General features: G+C 39.3%; 1 long non-coding RNA gene and 1 pseudogene across 2 annotated transcripts in view; one reads left to right on the top strand and one right to left on the bottom strand.

The window, feature by feature from the left end:
• Positions 1-1,489: 1,489 nt before the first annotated feature.
• LOC148735720 (uncharacterized) lies at positions 1,490-2,640 on the bottom strand (annotated as a pseudogene).
• Positions 2,641-17,978: 15,338 nt separating this feature from the next.
• The window catches only part of LOC111347229 (uncharacterized), a 1,383-nt gene continuing 338 nt past the window's right edge, over positions 17,979-19,023 (top strand). Inside the window, exons 1-2 of one of the 2 annotated variants that reach the window (XR_015998232.1) lie at positions 17,979-17,993; positions 18,536-19,023. The exon at positions 18,536-19,023 is cut by the window's right edge and continues 57 nt beyond it. This is a non-coding gene — a long non-coding RNA (uncharacterized LOC111347229). Of the gene's footprint in view, positions 17,994-18,535 lie in introns of those variants that run through there. The other variant, XR_002696499.2, reaches the window with a different exon arrangement.

Genomic DNA, 19,023 nt, shown 5'->3' with positions numbered 1-19,023 from the left:
ATGGAAACTGCAAAGTAGGTCTAAATTAAATTTGGCGGCGGTCGCACCAAACTAAAATCCTTGAACTAAAACTTCACTGATTGATTCCAATGTCAATCACAAACCCATCTCAACGTAAAAAGAAATAGATATTAATATCGCGCGAAACGCTTTGGTGGAACTGATCCTATTTTCCAGCTAATATTTTACGTTTTGGTTGACGCTTGCGCTCCAGTCATAGATATTTGAATAAAAGCAGCGCTCAAATTCGTGGACGAGGAAAATCCTGCTATCCCACGCCAAACTAGACGAGTGAACTAAATATATTTTTCCCCATGGAATTTTATCTAGACATATCTTGCATATCATGACAGCTAAATGATTGGAAAAAAAAAAAAAAAAACATGAGACTAATTGTTCTGCCAAAATTTGCAGGCCTCCAAAGCAGGAAATCGGGTTCTTTGAAGATTGAGGAAAATTTGGCGATTTGCAAAAATTTGGGAAGTTTTTCAAATTGGGGGTCGCACTTATTTACGCTACTTTTTGACAGTGTTTTTAATTTAAACAAACAAAAGAGCTCTAGTGCGACAGTTATGCGTCGGTGAATGGCACCTTGAAATTATTTTGAGATGTCTATCGTCTTTGGTAGTGTTATCTACGGCAAGAACTGGGATCTGTAGATTACCTTAAAAATAGAAAGACTATGTTATGGTACGTGCATAACGAATTTAAAAATTGCTTTTGGTAGTTTGCTTTATCTTCTCAAATCAACCTCTTATTAGCGAGTTGTTTGGGAGCCATTGATAAAGCAGTAGAGCCTCGGGATTATGGCTGAGTTCATATTGTTCAATATCATTCGATTTCGAATTACTTATTCCAGTGTTCGAGATGTATTAAATATTATCATTATGTTCCGTCCATACAATTTGTCAATGTCATACCACAGGCCTCCCAAGCTCACGTCTTGAGCAAAAGCGAGGGATTATTTCATGAAAGCGTCACGCGCTGTGTGACGTGGTGTTAATTACCCGAGCAACCGTTGAGAATTTGAATGCGTTGTAAGGAATAGTATGGAAAACAAAATATGGTCCATTTGAAACACTAACTATTCTCGAATATGAATTTTTTACACGTTCGATTACCCTCTACCGTGCGGGCTACGAATTGCGGTCGTTTCGCCAACGAGTTGTTTCGCCAACGTCTTGTTCACCAACGTGTTAGGTTGATTCGCCAACGTCCTATGTCGATTCCCCAACATCCTACCGGTCCATTCTCCAACGTCAGATATCCAAGACTAACGAAAAAACAAGTTGCTTATTGATGTTTAGAATGCAATCCTGATCCTTGAGTCACTACCAGTTTCGCTTGACTGACTTCAGATAAATTTGCACGTCTTCACAGTTATTGCAACTACCGCACCAATTCATTAATGTATTACGATGTAAATTAACATTCTATCTTCAACTTTTCCAGCCTTATAATCGAGTAATAAATAAAATAGAACTTCAACTAAATAACAACAGCAATTTTATTACAATATAAAGTATCAAATATTTACAAGCTCAAAAAACCTATGAAATACTTATCTGAAACCAATTTATCATATTTACAGAGAAGTTTAAGTTCGCACGAGCTGGTCCGTTAAGCCGAGAACAAGTCTTGAGTAGTTGGGCGGCAGTCTTTTCGTTGTTCTCGTACTTTTTCCAGCTTGCAAATAGCTTAGCCTGGATATTCCTAGTGACACTACGTTGAATTATTTTAAGTTTATTGCCTGATACAAGCCTGATTGTCACGGCTGTAAGTTTTGCCTCCCTATCAAGCAACTCGATTAATAAATACATCGGAAAGCCGCATTGTACCCCGCTCGGCGATTGAGTGCGTTACGCATACCTTCAAGATCATTATTGGTCCGGATCGGCTGTTTGTAGACGCACCAGTTTCTTGGAGTAAACACCTGGCTTTCGATCCACTGACGCCTGACGTAGTCAACGAGACTCCTCAGCTGTTCTGTCTGGGCCTGGGCCTCGATGCGGACGAACATCGGCAGGATCTCTCCAAACGGAAGGAATGGTAGGTCCATTATTTTTCTGATATACTTGTACACCGCATTGTCACCAGAGTAAGCTGTCTGAAGGCCAAGCTCTTGTACCATAAAGTAAAAAAATATAAAAGGTATAAAAGATAATGCTTTAACAGTTGCTACAGTATCAGATGATATCAGAAAGTAATCGTCTTGTCTCTCCCTTTAAGTTCTATCACTATTAAAGTTGATATCTCAGTTTAGTCGTTACTTGATATCTGTGCCCCTCTTCTTAAATGCAGGAAGAGAATCTTTACGTCTTAATTCTAAAGATAATTTATTCCATAGTCTGCAAGCTCTGACTAAGAAAGACTTTCCATTTGGATTAACCTTCTGGCAGGTTTGTATCGCCCCAAAAATTAGATAACATTTTGACACTTAAATTTTACCTCTAGAGTTCGTTATCATCAATAAGTCTAAGAATTTTAGACTGGTCCAGTACAAAAGCTCTTTTGTAAACTTGCCACAAACTTGTCATTTTAAGATAAAAACTATGTAACTGTTAATCGATAGTCATCAATAGATAAATCAATGTGTGAAATTTTCCTATACAACCTGTAAGTATTATTTTATCGCCAATACGCAAGTGTGAACACATAAAAATTTTAGGAATGTTCTCTGGTTGGCTTAACGAAAGTCAGCGACCTATGACCGTTGGAAACTATTAGATTAATAAAATTCCTTACAGTGTACCTACCTTTGGCTAGGCCCTTTTACAGTGTACCTACCTTTGGCTAGGCCCTTTTACAGTGTACCTACCTTTGGCCTTTGGCCCTTTTTAGATCCGCTACAGAGCTTTGCCAGCTACGAGTACAGGCTGCTAGGGGGGACTCAACAACGGTTTAAGTAATCAAGCGATGGAGGCCTTTACAACAACAAAACAAAACGGAAGTTAATGCTTCGAAAGAAGGTTGGAAACAGTTTTGCTCTCAACTCAGTTCTCAACTAGCTTAATCTGACAAGGCTAAGAGCCTCTCTATCTAAATGGTGGACGGCCTAAGAGTTGTCATACAAAAGAAGTCACTAAAAATTAGCAATGTCATTAACAACGTGATATCCCATGAATATTTGAGTTTGTATACTTTCAACCCTAACCAATAAACCTGAAAACAAAAACTAAAATGATTGCTTGGACAGAAATGATAAAGCGAAAAATATCATGATGAGGAATCTAGTTCTGAAGAATGTGTGGTTCAGAATAATAAATATCAAGACGCAGAATGACGGAATATCCTAATACAAATGTCTCAAAAATGGAATTGCAGTAAAATGTGTAGGATGCAGCGGTGCTCTGTTTTGCAAACGAGACAAATATTCTAGAACACTACCTTATAGCGTCATCATACAACCTCTAGTTCTTTTCAATGCTACAAATGTGCTATATCAGTAACCACGTGCAGTCTTTGACCATCCAATTTTTAGATCTTTTGCTTTTCCCTCAACCCTACTCCTCAAAAACTGAGCTAACCGATCTAGTAAACCAGCCTAGAAAACAACCCCGATACAAAGGAATAACCGTGAAAGCGAGGTTCGTTCAAAACCTGTTCAGATTTCAAGTTAAGGACATAACCATTCATTTTAAAACAAATTCTTTTAATTGATAGATTGAATTTGCCCATTGGGCATCATAAATATATTTGAATAATAATAATACTAATAATAATAATAAATGTTACGGAGGTAGATCCTGGGAGCTTGAGCTACTTGAGGTAATATTCAATTTTCGCGTAAAATAATGACATTCTAAGAGCTCTTGACAGTGTGATTATGATGTACAGATTCGGCTTCGTTAGCGAAATAAAGGGATGGTTTTATTGTTGAATACGAGTTTGACATAAGTTTTTAATTATTTATTGCTTTAAAGAGTATTCCTAAACATTGTGTAGTTGCATTAGCGAACTCAAAAAAAGTGACAGTGGCTACTCTTGAGGAGTAGCCATTCTCTAGGAATAAAAAATGAACTGCTTCGCTGTTTTATTTGACATATTATAAACCCTAGTCTAAACTCACTCATCTTTTGTACGAAGTTTCAAGAAATGTTTTAAGCATGGAAATTTTAAATAAACATATACTGTGTCTACATCTGGCTGATAAATACTGGATCAATTCCAAAAATATTTCGATGTAATATTGAAATAAAAAGTTGTAAAATGCTAGTTTAAAAAATAAGAAAAAAAACTCAGCGTCAAACTGCCAACCTGTTTTACTTCCCTGTTGAAACCGGCTTCAAATCTTTATTTATAAATTCAACATATCAAAAAGTGGTCCGTGCGCCCAATGTATTTACAATCTACTAATACATCACCCTACCAACAGAGTATCAGCACCATCATATCACCTGCACGTTTCTGCAAATTTAATCAAAGCCACTTCCTCGCTAGTTTCTATAACAAAAGCAGTTCATTGTTTTGGGAAAAAAATCAAAAACCACTGTGTGTTTAGTTGAAAACATTTTTTGGGCTTCTTGTTTTCCAAAAATTCGTATCTATTCCTTTGAATATGTTTAATTTTTTCTATTATAAGATGATATGATAGCATGTAATAGAAAATTTCACGTTAAACCCCATCTGAAAACCTTAGGATAAAGATGTTTTTCAATCTGGGAGAGTAACATAAGATAAGATAAAATTTCATTAACTATCACCGAGGATGCGTCCTATCTGTATACTTGCTACAGTATTCTTTGCTAAGGTTTATACTTATCGAACAAAGACAACGAAAAGGCTAATTTGAAGACATCAATTACATTATAAAAGACATTTGGCTACACGAGCAACAACATACTTCATTTTGTCATTCGCCAGGCGGTGGATGGACCTTAGTTGTGGGTATCAGCTCAAACAACAACGATCATCTTCAAAGCGTACGCAATAACTGCATCATTGCCTCACTGTGTGTTCCTTTTACTGACCAGGATCAGGGTAGAAAACTGAGCGACAGTGACATACATGAGTTAGCTAGGACAGAAGGTAAATTTGAGAAAAATGCATTACAATAATAAAAATGATAGTAATATTAATAGGTAGAAAATATATTCTTTTTGCATGTCAGTCAAATGTACACGTAATTTTATGTTTTACTAGGAACCTTTAGGGTCGATGTGCTGAAAAGTGATGGCACCCTCTCGCATATAGTATTTTATCAGGTAAATGTCTAGTACCTTTTCATGACTTCTTTATTTAACCATCTATTCTTATTTTATTCACTATTCATTTACCAATCTATCGAATGATAGAATGATCAGTTTTTTTTTAATCAATCCTCTGGTTATGCGCATCACAAAAATCTATTTCATTGTAATGCAAACATGTCATAAGGGCGTGATTATACCTTCATAGAATGTTGCCTTGACTTCGCGAGCAAAGATTGAAAAGGTTGTCCACGTTGACATCGGCTGCAGGCACGATGGTGGTTGACCATACCGATGCGGGAAAGGCATATCCACGGGCAGTATCTGCAGAGAAAGGTGGTGTCCGGAGTGAAGGTGGAGGCGGTGCGGGCTTTTCTCCCCTGACGCTTGTCTTTAAATGCCTCACATCTATCCTTTTCAAATTGAGCAGTGGCTTGGCTGATTGTGTGGCACCTGGTACCACGGTCTGTAGCCAGGTCAGACCACTCTTTGTGATCGATGTTGCAGGTGCTGACTGACTCCTTTAGGCTGTCCTTGAACCTCTTCTTTGGGGCCCCTCTCTTACGATGTCCGGTTGAGAGTTCACCATACATGACAATCTTAGGTAGGCGGTGATCTTCCATTCGGGAAACATGACCAGCCCATCGGAGCTGGTGCTTCAGGATCATAGCTTCAATACTGGGAATCTCGGCCTGCTCCAGGACTTCGACATTGGTGTTGAAGTCACACCAGTGGATGTTGAGGATGGTGCGCAGGCAACGCTGATGGAGGCGCTCGATGAGGCGGATGTGGCTGCTGTAAGTTACCCATGTCTCAGAGCCGTAGAGAAGGGTGGTGAGAACGACAGCCCTGTAGACGCGGATCTTTTTTTTTGCTTTCCATGGCTCTTGTTGTTCCAGACTCGTTTGTATAGTCTGCTGAAAGAACTATTTGCCTTTGCCAGTCTGTTGTCTATTTCCTTGTCCATCTTAGCGTCGGATGAGATGGTGCAACCCAAGTAGGTAAACTGTTGGACTGATTTCAGTTCTGTGTCGCCTATGCTGATGCGGGGAGGGCGGTATTCTACCTGAGGGGCAGGCTGGTGAAGGACCTCTGTCTTTTTTAGGCTGACTTCAAGGCCAAACAGCTGCGAGCCATCTGCAAAGCATGATGTAATGCGCTGAAGAACTCGCTCAGTGTGAGCAACAAGGGCAGCGTCGTCCACTGAGAGAAGATCTCGTATCAGCCTCTCCCGGGTCTTTGCATGAGCACGGAGTCGCCGTAGATTGAAGAGAATACTATCCAGACGGTACCTGATGTACACCCCATCGTCAACATCCAAGTCCACAGTAATGAACAGAGGCTGATAGTTTCTAAAGAAACTGTTTGGGGCTGCGTCGGTGGGGTTAACGAAACAAATTGAATATACCAACAAAGTTGAAATGGTAAATTGGCCACTGCTACGATTATAAAAGCTGACGTTTCGAGCGTTAGCCCTTCGTCGGAGCAAATAGAGGAATTGTGGGTTTTGTGTGCTTTTAAAGGCAGAAAAAGGAGCTACGTGATTGGTGGGAACATGGCAACAAGAAATACACGAATAAATTAGTGGAATGAAAAGCGTTCGTTGATACCTGTGGGATTTAGACTGCCGGTTTGAAAGATGAGCTTTTGTTCAAGAGTTTTCCGGCTTTCCGTGCTACCTAAGTGTAAGGAAAGACCGCAGATTGCCATGTGTTGCTTAGAATGGTTAGGTAAATTAAAATGTCTAGCGAATGGTTTCGATGTGTCCTTGTCATTCCTCTCCACGTCGCGAAGGTGTTCTCGGCACCGGTCACCTAGTCTTCTGCCTGTTTCGCCAATGTAAATCTTTTTGGAATAAGTGCAAGTTATACAATAGATTACATTGGCGGAGGTGCACGTAAAGTGATCGGTGATCTTGATGGATCGTTTGGGTCCCGATATTTTCTCAGTGTTGTGAATAAAAGGACACGTTTTGCATCGTCCACGAGCGCATTTAAAAGTGCCTGGCTGGTCATAAGTCTGAAAAGAGCGTCTGACCAAAAAATTGCCTATGTTTTTGTAGCGTTTGAATGAAATGAGCGGAGGCTGCGAAAAGACAATGCTTGTCTCTGGATCGTTTTGAAGTAATTTAAAGTTTTTTAAGAAAGATGGATTTAACTGAGTGGTTGTGAGGGTGAAACGTCAGAGTGAATGGAATGCGGTCGGAATCTTCCTTTTGTGACATTTGTAGTGCTGAATGTCGATCAATAAGTTGGGCGCGGTGGTAACCCGCTTGAACGACAGAATCAGGGTAACCACGTTTATCGAAAAACTGGCACATTGACTCTGATTTGTGGCGGAAATCAGAGTCATCACTACATAAAGGACGAACTCTTTGAAACTGAGAAAAAGGAATGGAAATCTTAACGTGAGATGGATGCGAAGACGAATACAACCAGTAATTATGAGAGTCTGTAGGTTTGTAATGCACACTAGTGCATAAACCGTTGCTTTCAGTTGAAACTTTGATGTCTCAAAAGGATAAAGAATTGTCAGAAATTTCCCAGGTATATTTCAGAGCCGGATGAAAAGAATTGACTGCGGTTATGAATTGAGTCAGCTCCTCTCTGGTAATGGAGGTGGCGCCGATACAGTCGTCGATGTAACGACCGTAGAGTTCAGGTATGGAGCCGTTGTATTGGCTGAAAAACTGGTGTTCGACAAAACCTACAAAAATATTGGCTTAGCAATGTCCCATTTTGGTACCCATAGTTACACCATTGCTTTGTTTGAAAAGTTGTCCCCGAATGAAAAACAATTGAGTGTGGGCACTAGTTCGGCTAAGCGTAGTAGTGTTTTAGATTTAGGTTCCTTATCAGTACGTTGATCAAAAAATGTTTAAGGGCCAGAAGACCTTCGCCATTAGGAATGACAGTGTAAAGAGACGCAATATCCATGGTGAAAAGAAGTTTTTTTTTGGCCAAGGAAATTAAAGTCGCCAAAAATTTGAAGGGCTTGTTGGCTGTCTTTAATATACGATGGTAAAGTTTTGACGATGGGCGCCATAATTTTGTCTAGATAGCTGGAGATAAGCTCGGTAGGGCAACGGAAAGCAGAGACAATGGGCTGACCCGGGTTGTTAGGTTTGTGAATTTTAGGTAAAAATTAGCCCACAGTAGCTTGCTTGAGCATCATGCTGAAGAATATGCTGAAGAGGGTCGGTGCCAGGACACAACCCTGCTTCACGCCATTGGAGATACGAAAGGGTTCGCAAAGGTCACCATTGAGTCTGACCTGGCCGCGTTGGTTCTCATGCGGCTGGATAACCATCTGTAGAAATTTGGGGGACAGCCAAGACGTTTGAAAATAAGCCATAGACTTACTCACACTGTCAAAGGCTTTTGTAAGGTCAACAAAAGTGACATAGAGTTCTTTTGTTTTGTTCACGGCACTTTTCCTGGAGTTGGCGGAGGACAACACCATGTCGGTCGTGCCTCTATCGGCTCTGAAGCCACACTGGATCTCGGGGATGTTCTCTTCGGCGATCGTTGGTACGAGCCTGTTAAGCAGGATCCTTGCAAGTATTTTACCAGCGACGGAGAGTAGTGTGATGCCCCGGTAATTGGAGCACTCAGACTTTACACCCTAACTCTTGTACAGGGTTGTGATAGTAGCATCACGAAGATCTTGTGGCAGCTTGCCCTGCTCCTAGCAACAGACGAGGAGAACGTGAAGTTTGTTAAGGAGGCGCCAGACCCCCATTCTTCCAGATTTCTGGTGGAATGCGTCAACTCCTGCTGCTTTGCGACTCGTGAGTTGATTTATGACTACACTCAGTTCATTGAGGGTGGGTGGTTCATCGAGCTCCTCTTTGAGTGAGAGTTGAGGAACACGATCAATGGCAGAGGCCTGCACAATGCGGTTAGCACTGAGGAGGGTCTGGAAGTGTTCGGACCAGCGAGCGAGGATGCTGGTGTTATCGGTGCCTCGTAGAGGCCTCTATAGTCACCCGCGTCACAACACAGCTGAGTTTTCATAGCCAGGCGGTCCCACCAATCGTTCTTTATCCCTCTGAGTCTGCGCTGTAGAGCACTACATGCACATCGAAAGTTAGCCCTCTTCACAGGACAGATCGGTTGTGCTAGGTGGGCTTGATGAGCTGCCCTCTTCTTTGCTAGTAAGTCCTGGATCTCCGTTTCATTTTCATCAAACCAGTCCTCGTTCTTCTTCTTTGAGTGCCGAAGAACCTCTTCAGATGTTTTCAGGATGGCCGATTTCAGGTTCACCCATAGGGTGTCAGGGGTGAGGTCAACAGCTTGGGGGAGTTCGTCGAGTTTCAGCTGCAGGTCTGCCTGGAACTTGGCTTTGACCTCCTCACGGCACAGACTGCTGACGTTGAGTTTCTTCACAGGGAGACCTATCTTCTTTGGTTAGGGTTTGAACTGCAGTTTGAGCTTGCAGCGTACCAAACGGTGGTCAGTGTGGCACTCAGCACTGGGCATCACTCTAGTGAGTAGAAAGTCTTTCAGGTCTCTCAGGCGCACGAGCACGTAGTCAAGTAGATGCCAATGTTTTGAACGAGGGTGCATCCAGGTTGTTTTTAGACTGTCTTTTTCTTGGAAGACTGTGTTGGTAATGACGAACTGATGCTCTGTACAGAGATCGAGCAAGAGGCGTCCCTTGTCTTTACAGTTTCCAATGCCGTGTCCTCCCAGGACTCCATTACAAGCTCCGGAGTCCTTTCCAACTCTTGCATTAAAGTCGCCAGCAATGAGGACCTTGGCGACTGAGCCTTCCATGGCTGACGAGCCCCACCTGCCCGGAGCAAGCCTGGTTATACTGCGCCAGGCACCCGCAGTCGTCCTCTCCTTTTAGTTGCAAATCCAGGGGGCACCACGAGCAGGTTGGAGTAGGACTCGAGGTCTGCGCCACGCAGAGGATGTCTTAGGCCCAGCCATGATGCTCACCCATAACCGGTATCTAGTGACTATGTAGACCTCCATTTTGCCCCCAAATGGGGCTTCATAGAATACTTCATGTTTAAACATAAAGGAAGGTAACAGCTAAAGGATAATACATGGGTGCGCGTAGAAATGGAATTTCTCTTTGAGTGTTGAACTTGATAGCTTGTGACAGAGCGTAACGAACGAATGAGATAGCAAGTAAATCTGGAAAGAGACATATCGTACCTACAAGCATCCATGTATTACATTGTGCGATGAGGTTCAACATAAAAAATAAATGTGTTGAATCGTTGCGAAATCAAACTATGGGCTTGGCTTTCAACTCACAACTTTTCAGTCATCGACTTTTTCCGTACTGTTGGAAGAAATTAGCTCAGGCACACGTCCAAATCGGGCGGTTGCAAATCTTCCAGTTGTCCTTTTCGTTCTTGGCCGCGAGCAAAACCATTGCCAAAGCCGAGTGACTTTTGGTTTTTCATTTGCTTTTCTTCTTTTTGTTTTTTGGTATTCTTCCGCATTCAGAAAATCCTGAACGTAATTGTAAGTGAGTGATACGAACTTGTCAGTGTTGTTAGCAGCCAAAGTCGGAAAAAAATTTGGAAAGCAACATTAAATTAAAAATGCTGAAGCCATTCATTCAGCAACTTGACAGATTGGCGCGAAGGCAAGTGACGCGTAAGCAGCTGATTGACCATATCAAACTCAGTCAAAAGGCATTGTAACTTTACAATTGCGCTCCTACGGTTTTTCTCCTTCGGCTTTTCTAAGCGGAAATTAGTTGCTTCCCCGTCAAGAAAAAATTGAAAGAAGGCCAGGAAACAGAAGACCCAGAAGTCGACAAGCTGGAGGAAACAAATGTCCAATGAGCACTTTAGAACAGAGCAGTCCAAGGACAAACATCTACGAGCAGTGCGGCAGTGGCTGAAATAAGGGAGGCGACCACCGAAGCAGGAGATGGAAGGGGCTAACCAGCATTACGTGACTACTATTACTAATAGAGCAACCTGGATAAGCTAAACCACACTGTCCATAAAATTATTTCTTTATTTGGCGAACAAAAATTAATAATATTAATATCTTGCCGCGAGTTTATTTTATTTTGTCTGAGAGGGTCATACGACATTGTGGGCTCTTGCAAATGCGAATAGAAATAATTTAGATAATAATTATAATTATTATTAATTATTGCTATTGTTATTGTTATTATTATTATTATTATTATTATTCTACAAAAGTTCTAAAGCGCTTCACATAAGAACCAGACAATAGAATAACAAAACCTATAAAATATCACTCAAAGAGATAAGTGTTTAGAGTTGACTTAAAAGTATCGACACTGGGATCGGACTACGCCTAATATAGCTAGGAAGGTAGTTCCATAACCTTGGGGCACATATAGAGAATGTTCGGTCTCCATGAGTTTCCATATTTGAAGTAGGAACTTGAAACTGAAATTAAAATGAAGACCTTAACAATCCTTGAGGGGTGTATAAGTGCAGAAGATTGCTAATGTAACGACAAGCTAAGTTATTAAGGGCTAACGACGAAGGGCTAACGCTCGAAACGTGAGCTTTTGTAATCATTACGGTGGCTAATTTACCATTTCAACTTTGTTGATATATCCATATTGTTAAGTTATTGAGAGCTTTAAAAGTTATTCAAAGCAATTTAAGAGTAATACGGTGTTTAACGGGCAGCCAATGAAGCTCCCATAATAATGGCGTGATGTGGTCCTACTTGCGGCCACCTACAATCAAGCGAGCTGCGTAGCTCCGAACAAGTTGTAATTTATGTAGAAAGGCCGCGAGGAAGACCATATAATAATGAATTATAGTTGTCGAGTCTTGACTAAAATCTTCGTATGCTTGGTAGATACAAATTTCCTAATACAATAAATATTACGAATATTAAAATGTCAGTAATATGGCACTGAAAGTTCAGTACATTGTCAAATAGGTAAACACACAAACAAAACAATTTTTAAAAGAAACCAAACATATGTGATGAGACAAAACAGATGATAGAAAACATGTTCAAGGTAAAAGCTCCAGGCAAATGATGGATGGTCTCATCCACTGTTCAAGAACAACTGACAAAGGAAACAAAAACAAAAGCGAAGAAATATATTGAAATTGCAAGTGATAAATATTAACAACAATCTGGTTTTGTTCCTGAATGCTTAAAATCGTGCCGCATTGTTGAATATTTTTTTTGTCATCTGCCTTTTAGTTAGTCCAAACTGAAAATAATTCATGGCTTTTTCCAGAATGTTGGTAGCTTTCGTATTTCGTATTGTTTAAACTTAATGGAGCCTCACACAAGGAAGATTCGTGAACCTTTACTTCACCTCGACTGCCGCTCCTGAATTTTTCCCAACCTAGAACGTTACCCTTTCTTGAGAAGCAGTTTTTCGACATTTTTAGCATTTCTTTTACAGGAAGAATGGCATACCAGAGGTTCAAATATGCAATTGTACCAACAAAGGATTGCTGGACGTCGAAGCCACCACTGAAGGAATCCTGTTCTTGACCCAATACGACAACCCCTCCCTTTTCTATTACATGACCAGCGTTAAGGTCTCTTCCATTCTCTGCCAATGTACCGTCGATAAAGATTTTGTTTTGGCCATCGGTATTCCGCCAGGTGGCACATACATGGTGCCACTCCCCTTAACGCACGGCTATGTTTGAATATCTGAACAAATAAATCGTTACATCCATATATCAATACAAAGCAAAACAACAAAACAAAACAACAAAACAAAACAACAAAACAATAATACACAACAATATAACACGACATAAATAAACAACAGCAAAACAAACCAACAAAACAATACAACAAAACAAAACAATAGAACAAAACAAGAACATACAACAAAACAAAACCGTACAACAAAACAATACTATACAGCAAAACAATACAATATAGCAAAATAAATAACGGGTGAGTGTAGTCCTGAGAAAGAATGTTGTCGGTGGTAGTGACAGACGTTTCGACAACCTGTGCGGAATTCAGGCCTGTACGGGACTCGAATAACTGACCTCTGCGATACTAGTGCAGCGCTCTAACAATTGAGCTAACAACCCCACTAAGAGCAGGTCATCAAATTAGTCCGACATAAACTCGTAAGATGATAAATAAAAAACAACGAATATATTCGTGCACAAATACGACACTACACTTTCACATGTTACCCCCGGGTTCAAGCCCTTCACAGCAAAACAAACAACGCAAACAAAAAGCAGACAGTGTAAGCATATCCTTTTTGGAGTCCACTCGGTTGTATCTGCTTTATGTGATGCTTCACTCAATTCTAAGGTCTGCCTTAAATTGAATTTAAAGTCGTCATTCAGTTTCAAAAGGTAATAAGGCATGAGATGACTCGAGATCGAAATTTGGATGAATAAGAAAAATAGCTAAATTATACTGCCTTGTACAAGCCAGTGGGACCATCTATGGCTTTTTACAATACCTCACTATTTTTGTTTTTGTTTGTTATTTGTTTTTATTTATTTATTTATTCATTGATTCATCAAATTACAAAACGAAATAAAATCAGTAACAACAAAGATGCTTGGAGGCCTCTGGAGAGAAAACGAGTGAGAGCAAAAAGAAAAAGTTGCAAATTTATTTTCCCGTTGAGCAAAGTCTCCTTCAAGACCTCGCGCTAAAATACGGGGTTATTTTACATAGCTCAACGACGTTTGATTCAAGAGAGATAAAATAAAAAATAACACAATTCAAAAACATACTTATAATTCATATGTATGCATGAAACCAACACTTTCATACTCACGAGGTAGATTCTCCTTCAACATATAACTTAAACTTTTCGATGTCGATGATAATAATTTCATTCAGTTCGTTTTCCAGTGCATAACTGAACACAGTTCCTTTACTTTGCGTTTTCATCCAGAAGCAGAGTGTAAATTCCCTAAGCACTCTATCCATTTGTTTGTTAAAAACCACGTCATTGCCGTTTCTAACAGGAAACTCAAGTAAGAAATCTTAAAGTAAAAGGAAAGAAAAGAAGAAAAGAGATCACGGTTGTCCGCCGGTTTGTCAGTTGTTATTCGGATATTATCCAGCCCGCCGAGCTAGTCTGCTTACATATCGGAGTCGGGATTTGTTATGCAGAGACAGATTCAAAAAATTACTAAGACTCAGACGGAAGTGGGTAAAAAAAAATCCAGGGTTAAGTCAAAGTGAATATTTTTCCCTAATAATACTAATGATATTACTGATAATATAAGAGGAGCTAAAATAAAGGATTAACATTGCAAGCTGAAACGCAGAAGGCGGAATGAATATACGACGGCAGAAAGAGTCGCAGCAGTGTATCGGCTGTGACATTGTTGACTCCCCTGGTTTAACGAGACGCCTACATGACTAAACTTTCTCTTTTAGCACTATCAACTGCAAAGTATAAATTCAAAAGCGTCGACGAATTCGATTTTCAGTAATAACGGTTGGTGAGGCGAAACTGAACCAAGTGGTAATAACACTAATAATCATGATGGAGATTTAAGAAATAAACAGTGGTTTAGCGTGGTCTGTATTCTTATCGACAACGATATTCGTTATCACAGTGAACAAGGTGTTGCGGAGTCACGAGCAGCTTCCTGCAATAGTATATGTATGTGATGAAAGTGACGAAACAGTCATAATGCAGGTGGTGATTTTTTCCTCCCAATTGACCTCATTTGATCCTCCTGTATTTGCACATAGATAAGCAGCGGATTTAAAATAATTTCTTAAAGGAATTTAGGTCTTCTTCAAATGCTGCATAAATGCGAGAACTAGATGTAGAAAATTCAATCACATGGGAACCAAATTCTTTTATGATTTTCTGTAGATAAAGCCAAGTTTCACAACGCACTAAGAATATCATTATCATAATAAACCTTTGAAAAATATATTCTGAATAAGTCTGCGGATCATGCATAGTAAAATAAGGATTTCTTTCTCACTCTAATATTCAAAATTATATAGGATTTTGTGCACTATTAATTTTTTACACTTCCTCTTTGCCTCAGGACATATCAACAATCCAGCGACAGAAAAAAAATAATTATACAACCCTTACTTCAATAAATAATTAATTAACTTGGGCGTCGAAGCGATGAAAAATGTTACCCTTTCGAAATCTTCTTCTTTGGTAAATGAAAGATGTGAAGAAAACTCTTACCTCACGACATCTTATTTGTGAGAAGACGAATCCTTTCGCGGACATCAGATATTTGTCGTCGAGGTCATTTGATAACCCAGCAAAGTTTAACTCACAGCGTCCTTGAAGGTCTTTTTGGTACTTCTTGTAGTTGATTGAGAGGCAACGAGCATTCTTCGCGCAATAATAGCAGCATTTTATTTGACTGGCTGCAGGAAGACTTTCAATCAAATGCCTCTCCAGCCTGGCGTTTTCTCGTGTAACTGTTGATATAAGACTCCGTCTTCCATCATCTTTACTTGCCCGGCTAGATAATATCATTTGCAGCAGTAGCCACAGCTTAGAATAAAATGGTATCATAGCTAACTGACCTTAAATCGCTTGATAATGGGAGAAGTAAGTGAGTGTTACAATGTTCGAGATGGGAATTTCAGCAGATTCGTATTTTATGATTATTTACTTCTGATGGATATCTACATGTATACACTAATGTAGTTCCTGAGACTTTTTAATAATGAATGTGGTGTTTTCAGTTTTGTCCCTGATGAATGAAATTTTAAAGGATTACTACTGAGGCCTCTTATTGCTATCAAAGTCTCTTTCATAAATTATTTTCCAATTTTACTGCTTGAATTCACTCGAATTTACCTCTAAAGTTTAAAACCACAAACAACTGTGCACCATGTTTTTAATATAGACCGTGCTAAGTCAAAGAAAATATCCTTGAGAAATTGAATAAAAGTTGAATGAAATTGATTTTTTTTCTATTATTTTTTACTCAATTTTCTGAAATGATTTAAATAGTTGTGGTTCTTTCTAGATTTTGAAAAAACATATTGCTTCATATTTCCAGTTACTTGACTGCCAAAGGGAAATATTTTCTTTAAAAATAGAATACGTCTTTTTTGGTCTATCAAAACTCTGTTACTTTAGCTAGACCTTTTAATTATCCTGTACGCTTTTTCAACAAATTGACTAACCTCTTCAAAAGCTACATCTTTCATTTGATAAGGAGGTTTCCTTCCTCCTTTATTTTTTATTTTACTAAGTTTTCTTACATCCATGTACTTGAATGAGCAATGTCTCTGTACACACCTCTACAACTTCCTACAAGAAAAGCGAAATATTTCCTTTTTTTCTTTTTTTTCCTTTTCTCTTAACTGCATGTTATCCTTTTTATCACTGTCGTTTATAAATCTTGGGACTGAATAAAGTATATATATGTTAAAAGCGAATCAAAAATTAAATGAAAACTAAAACTGCAATTTTAGGGGGGCTCCCACGCGCGCTTCGCGCCCGTGGGGCAGAACCCCATACCCATGGAACATTGTCAACCTCTTTTCGTTTGGTTGTCACGTGACTGACCGAGCGTACGTACTACTTGCCCTCTGTCATGTATGCTATCACGAAAGTACCATATGATCACATTTGAAAACATGGCGTCCGCGCGGCCGACCCTCAAAATTTTCAGGTTGGATTTTTCGTTCATTTGCGATCGAGTTAGACCTTGTGGAACTCAGACTGTAAAGTAACAATGTTATAGAATGCTCTGCTCGGAAAAGAATGGATATCAAGGTCTTAAAGGTGACAGAATAAGCTCTCGAGTCAGCGACACTATGACTCTCAAGGCGATGCGAATTATGGACGTAAACTGAAAACCGAAGTTTCGGACTCCAAGCAGGGCCTAGCGACAATTTGACGATTCGATGACCCGGTAAATATTACGTTTGAGTAACAATGTGTTCAAAAAGTATTGTTTAATAGAAGATTTTGCGTCAAATTGAAGTTTTTTCAAAAATTTCAACATAACACTGCGCAATTTGTGGCCTTGAAGGATAGTAAAGAACGATCTAAGCACGAAGAATTTTACCACGTGGGCTTTGTACACGTAAGAAATTCGTACGTTTTTAGCTTATAACAGCAAATCAATAACTGTTTTGAATAAATCTGTCCTCCCGAAATATTTCGGGGCTATTTTAGTCTTGCTTCCTTTTGATAGATCCCATGGAACTTGAGATCTCTTCACTCACAGAAAAATTCGCATATTCCATTATCAAATATGATCCACATGCCCATTTACACACATGCGAAAATATTATGCGATTTTTATCTTTCATCTTGATTTTTGAGTTAAAACGTAATATGTACTTATCGCTTTTTTCGTCGGAAAAAAGTTCTTCAATTAGTCTTCTTTCGCTGGAGCTTGTGGTTTGGAAAAGATGATTTTTAAAAATTTACTGCGGATTGTGTTTGCTTTCTTGGTTTCTGCAAAAGTTTGACTTTTCACAGACACATGTTACACGTAAGTGTCAATGGGTTTAATCTATACTGAATGAATTTTTGGCTAAAAATTTTAATACATGTAAAGAAATTTTATTGCAAAATTTTGACTCATTGGGAGCTACGCTTTTAGGCTTGGCTAAATCTATATAATCTTTGCCGCAATATGTTATACTACGTAACAATTTTCCGTACTCGGCGCTCATTCAATTTATTCGACTTATAATGAAGTAACGTGATCCCTTCATTAAGTTCCCTTCAAATTTCAAACAAACTTCGAGTTCCATTTATAGTCTAAATAAAAAAATACATACACATATATAACCCTTTGGCGTCAAAGAAATGCGTGTACGACGCAAACTATACTGTACAGGTGTAAAGACTGCGATTAAGATCCATGGTGCAATTTTGGTGAGATATATTTTTTCGGACGTAACTGAAACAGGTGCAATCTCTAAAAGCCTTGCTTTTGTTTCGTGATCGCTCCCCTTTAGTTTTTTGAGCCGCAAGGTGTATTTGCCATAAGACATGCACCATTTACCAATTTTCGCTTTTTGTATATATCCGTCAGTAAAAAATCCAAAGTGTATAACGAAACATTCCGTAATTAAGGCTATTCTATTTTGAAATAATTTGGATATATCAACAAAGTTGAAATGGTAAATTGGCCACCGTAACGATTACAAAAGCTGACGTTTCGAGCATTAGTCCCTCGTCGGAGCTAACGCTTGATACGTCAGCTTTTGTAATCGTTACAGTGGCCAATTTACCAAACAACTTTGTTGATACATCCAAATTATCTCGTTACCCCCACCGACGCAGCCCCAAACAGTTTCTTTAGAAACTATCAGCCTTTATTCATTTGTATTCTACTTTGAGTTGTTTTAGCAATTTCATTCTTCAACATCGTTTAAATTTACAAATTCGGTTTCTACTATTTTTTAATTACTTAGCGCGATGAATTAGAGAGCAGACATCTAGGAAACAACACCTGCCTAAAATGGTTGCTAAACTAAAGACAACGCAGACTCTCCACAGCAAAAGAGTAGCTGCCTGAGATGTGACTTGGCAGGAACAAAATTTGGGGCAAACCAGACCTTATTTTTTTTCCTTATTTCTTTTCTTAACTAAGAAAATATTAAGTGTGAGAATCCAAATTAACATTCCGTGCTACAGTTTGTTCCGTGTTAACCGGAGATGTTTTTCATAATTCTATAATGGGCATTTATGGGTCATCATGGTCCAGACGATCGGCGCCATCGAGTGAACTAAAATAAACATTCAATATGATAAAAACACAATATAAAAGGGTAATAACTGGGTTATCAACTCACTAGGGTTGCAATCAACGAAACAATGAAGCCTCAAACTGTTATTTCTCTTGCCACTCTTCTTTTTATTGCAGATTTTGTCAACGAAATTGAGAGCATTGGCGTCAATA

This window comes from Stylophora pistillata, chromosome 3, assembly GCF_964205215.1.
Source record: "Stylophora pistillata chromosome 3, jaStyPist1.2, whole genome shotgun sequence".
Classification (NCBI taxonomy): Eukaryota; Metazoa; Cnidaria; class Anthozoa; order Scleractinia; family Pocilloporidae; genus Stylophora; species Stylophora pistillata.
The sequence above is the reverse complement of the archived record's forward strand: the minus strand, read 5'-3'. Positions and strand labels throughout refer to the sequence as shown.